Source organism: Apium graveolens, chromosome 11 (assembly GCF_009905375.1).
Source record: "Apium graveolens cultivar Ventura chromosome 11, ASM990537v1, whole genome shotgun sequence".
Classification (NCBI taxonomy): domain Eukaryota; kingdom Viridiplantae; phylum Streptophyta; class Magnoliopsida; order Apiales; family Apiaceae; genus Apium; species Apium graveolens.
In genome coordinates this window covers 62741901-62746754 of record NC_133657.1, presented here as the reverse complement: position 1 = coordinate 62746754, position 4854 = coordinate 62741901, and positions in this window count along the sequence as shown.

The following is a 4854-nucleotide window of genomic DNA, read 5'->3' as shown; positions in this document are numbered from 1 at the left end:
TTTGTTATCCTCAATCTATCTTCTCCTACTTAAAGTGTCGGCCACCACATTGGCCTTTCCTTGATGATAATAGATTTCTCAATCATAGCCCTTGATCAATTTGACTATAACCTCTATCTCGTGTTCTGAAAAAAAAACCCAAAATTCCTTATAAGTTAAACTCTTTGTCCCTTTCAGTACGAACAATATCGCGATTATTCTAGATTATTATTAGAACACCTTGTGTCACGGTCCTTAAGCTACATAGACATATCATTATACTTCATACCAAATCCTCTTCTTATCGTCGAGTATTGCTAATACGGGATTGTTACTAATCTTATGTTCACTCTTTGAAAATCTTATTCCTCGAATTCATACATGATTGGTCTTTCCCGAATTCATTAGTTCTTATCCCAATAGTGTTTCACAGAAGCCTACCTCACTAATCACGTTATATCTCTATTATCGTTCTTCTATAACCATATTAAAGATCCTTATGATAATAACTAAACATGGTATTCCCTTTTTAAAACAACTTACTCATCACAATGCTCCGATTGCACCATCATAGCACTGAGCTTTCAGTCTCATATTACAACAATCGGTTCTCAACTATACCTCTCTTTGTTCGGAAGGCAATTAGCCTTGGAAAAATGATTTTCACGATATCGATGAAATTTAGACAATCTTAACAAGATTTCAAAATCTAACATCTGAACAAATAATGAGCTCTGAATAAAAGAGTCACAACACTCAGAAAATTTATAACTTGGAAGGAAGAATACAACAAGAATTATCCTTCCATGAACTTAGAATTTTATATTGTGATATTATAGAGAATATCCATTGAAAGCAATGATTGCTGAATAATAACATCATACGAATGATACTTGTAAGATTTTCCCATTGAAAGAATACTTTTCTTTTCGAATAACAAAGGAAATTTGAAATAACATTCTCAACCAAAGGTTAATCATTGAGGTTTCAAAATGATGTTATTTTGAAGGAAGGAATTTTACTCGATGATTAACAAATAAGAAAGTATATTATTCTTCAATCACTTTATGATTTAATTGGTTATTCGTTATATAAATGAAAGAATAGAACATTTCAGGAATAAATATTTCATAAAACTGAATATGAATTCTCTTTTGAGTGGGCGACCTAGTTAGGTCTCAATTAAATCATTCTTTGAAAATTTCATCAACAATTAAATTTTGCATATATAATGCACTATGGAATAATAAAAATTTGATTGGAAGTGGAACTAGAAAAATAATAACTAGTCCATATCAAGCAATATTATCAACCGGCTAAGAAAATTGCCAGCACAATTGGTTTGGCCCATAGGAACTAGCTAGGACGATTAGCTAGGCTTTCATCGTATTAATTAAAATTTCGACTAGTTAGGACAATTAACTAGTCATTCATGAGAACATATGCAACTAGGCATATTTAAGTTTGTTTGAAAAAAATCTCAACATCGTAACCACTGAAGAAATTTGTGGCTACCTGGATGACGATTTTGAAATAAAGAGTTTTTAAATTTGGGCCGAGAAAGACAATTATAACTCTGAATCGAGTGGTCTTGGCATCAGAACAATCGATAGCCTCTTATCAAATATTTCTTGCCAAATAAAGGGTACACTCATAGGTGTCCTTGTTCACATACTTTATCAGATTCTTAAATAGAATTGAATTCGGAATGCCAATATCAAATTGATACCCTTACTATGATTTGAAAGTTCAATATATAATTTCATCCCGATTTACGATCTCGACTGAGAAGCGTAAGTATGAAAGATGAATCAAATGTCGATATTCATTATGAATATTCGTCGATGAACTGAGGAAATTTATGAAAAAAATTCCTTGGATAATTGAAATAAAGTATAAATAGCTCTGAGCCGAACAAGAAGATCATAATCTATGAATGAAAGTTCATTGATCAACTAAAAAAAATTGAACAAGTCCTGATGCGGAGAGAGACTATTCAAGATGGTCACATCAGAAGTTCAAAGTAGGGAACGAAAAGGATTGCCTGATATGACTTATCAAGGCAATACGAATGATCAACAGTTTGGAGGGAGTAGCGTGACAATAAATAGTGCCAAAATATTTTACAGATTATCCTAACTCTCGTTATTATCCATTTGAGGATGATACCACCTCTTGGTCTTTGTAATTCCTTATTTCAGCTAGTGTCTCTTTCAAATCATTTTAAAATCGCTTACTAACTTGACTTTCGCACGTATATCTCTCATTCCGGTGTTTAACCTCGAAGACCTTACTCAGAAATATTCTAAAAGCATCTTTTAAGCCGATAGGGACTGCTACACGCATTCGTTACTAATTGCAAGTGGTCAGTTCTCCCTGGGAACACATCAAAGAGATCTCTTAGGGATCTCAATGCAGTCCATAAGTTCGGTGGCATGTGTATGTAAGTGAACATACATTACCGAATATATTAGAGGTCTACGAGTATATATACGTAGTCTCTGACATCATTTCTACCGAAGAATTCCGCTTTAAACTCACAGGTCTATCCTTTTAAAAGGTTCTAAGATTGAACTATCGCTCGTTGTAATCTTACGCCATTCAATTGTAGACATGCCATCAATTCTCGATGCTCTCGATCTCTGAGCTAAACTATCATAACCTTACATGTTAAGCACACTAATAATATCATGTAGTGTAGTCGTCTTACAATAACATTCTTACATTATATTCAAATCTTCCTTAATAGAAAATATCATTAAGGGTATATTGGACACTATCTCTAGTGAATTCGTGATTAATACGATATTCACATCCTCATTGGTAAAATGACACATTCAACTAGTTTGGGTCAATAACCTCAACTATATATTAATAATTAGACTTTATGGTTCTCACATGTGATGCCCCTTCATGGGAAACCTATAAAGTACTACGAGTAACAAGGCTCGTGTTATCAAAATTTACATATGGTGTTGGTAATATCGTCTTTACCTCAATTGCCCTGGAGACTCAACTCTGAGTTCAACATCCATATCCTTTCCAAATCAAATATGATTAAAATTTTTCTTCTCATCATTCTAATAATTTCCAATGGTTCTTTTAGTCATACTTTAATAACTCAAATATACACTTATCCTAACCTACACATTGGGGCTACATCCGGTAGTCCAATGATGACCTCTATATGAGTCCTTACGAAATCTCGCATCTAGACAAAATCCTAACACTCTCGACTCTAAGTACTATAACTTAATGTTAGTCCCTAATAATGCAACAAGAATTACAGAAGGGGGGTTGAATGGAATTCTTGAACCTTTTTCAAAAAAACAAATATAAAATGTTCTATCTTAATAATATATAAGTGTTTAATTTGCAAAGTGCGGAATAGAAGTTAGTAAAATCAAAACACAAGTAATTAAAAACACAAGTCTTTAAAAACTTTCTGGTGGATTTAAATGTATCCACCAGAGATATATATTATATCAAGAGAACTCTGTGTAGCAAGATTAGCTCACAGCTGCTTACAAATATGAACAACTAAGTTTACAGAGAAATGCTAAGGATGCAGCTTACAATTGTTTCTCTGAGATAATGTTCTTAGTCTTGTTCTCGTTGTTCTATTTGCTACTTCTTGGTTTATATATCACTAAGATTACAAAGTAATAAGACAAGATAATAAAACAAAACCTATTAAGTCTAATACTATGCTGCTTCATTACTCTATTCCAGCATCTTTGAATATCTTCATAATAGCATGGAAATGGCAATGCTTCTTTGTTCTCTAAAACCCAGTTGAATAGGCTTCCATATTCCTTTTGCATACACTCGACGCATGTGACTGTGTTGTCACTGTCAACAGATGTTTGAATTGATTATCTGTCGGGTACATGATTATCCGTCGGGTTGCCTTGTTAATCATCCATCGAGTGGCATTGTTGTTTATCCGTCGGGTAGCTATCTGGCACTTGACTTCATTTCATTTATGCAGAATTACAAGACATCATCTATGTACAATTAATCAACCTATTCTGCATATTTAATTAAAGTTAACATGACTTGAGTGCTACTACATAATCTAAACAAGGTGTATGCAGAAATGTGCTACAAACTCATTATTACACAAGCTACTCATTCGATGGATAATAAATCATCATCCGTCGATACTATATTGAGTCATCCGTCGGGACTATATTCCTTATCCGTCGAGTGCTACAATTTTCACTAAGTACAATCTACTAAGGTGTTTTGTTAATGAAATCATCAAGTTCACAACATATCCACAACAATCTCCCCCAATTTATGTCTACTGGAATTGTAGCCATAAATTAAGAGAAACCTGATGATAACAAAATACCCTAAAAATACAACTTTAAAAGTAAGTAGATAAAACTGTAAAGTGCTTCAAATAACAAAATGCACAAAGATTAGCTCACAGTCATTTTCAAGGTGCTCCTCTAGCCTGAGCAGATTAATCTAATTCCTTGAAGATCTAGATCTCTTTCCAAGCTTTCTGTTGTTTTCTTCTATCTGATTTTGGAGCTGTCTATGGAATTCGAGTTCATCAGATTCTGAGAGATTTAGCTTTTCTTGCATTTCCAAAAGAGTCTCATTGCTAGAGATGCTCAATTGGTCTTCTAATCTGAAAAATCTTCTAACTCCTTTCCTTGAAGGATTGGCTTTCTTGAAGGATTTTGTGAAGTGGACATTGAATATCCTTTCCTCCCTTGTACTTGAAAACTAACCTTTCAGGTAGATTCCTGTAGGCATCAATCCTTCTAACTTCTTCCAGTTCATCTAGATAGAGGTTTAGATCAGAGAATTCCTTGATGTCACATAAGTACATGTAATCTCCCTTGTTGACTTTGGATTGAG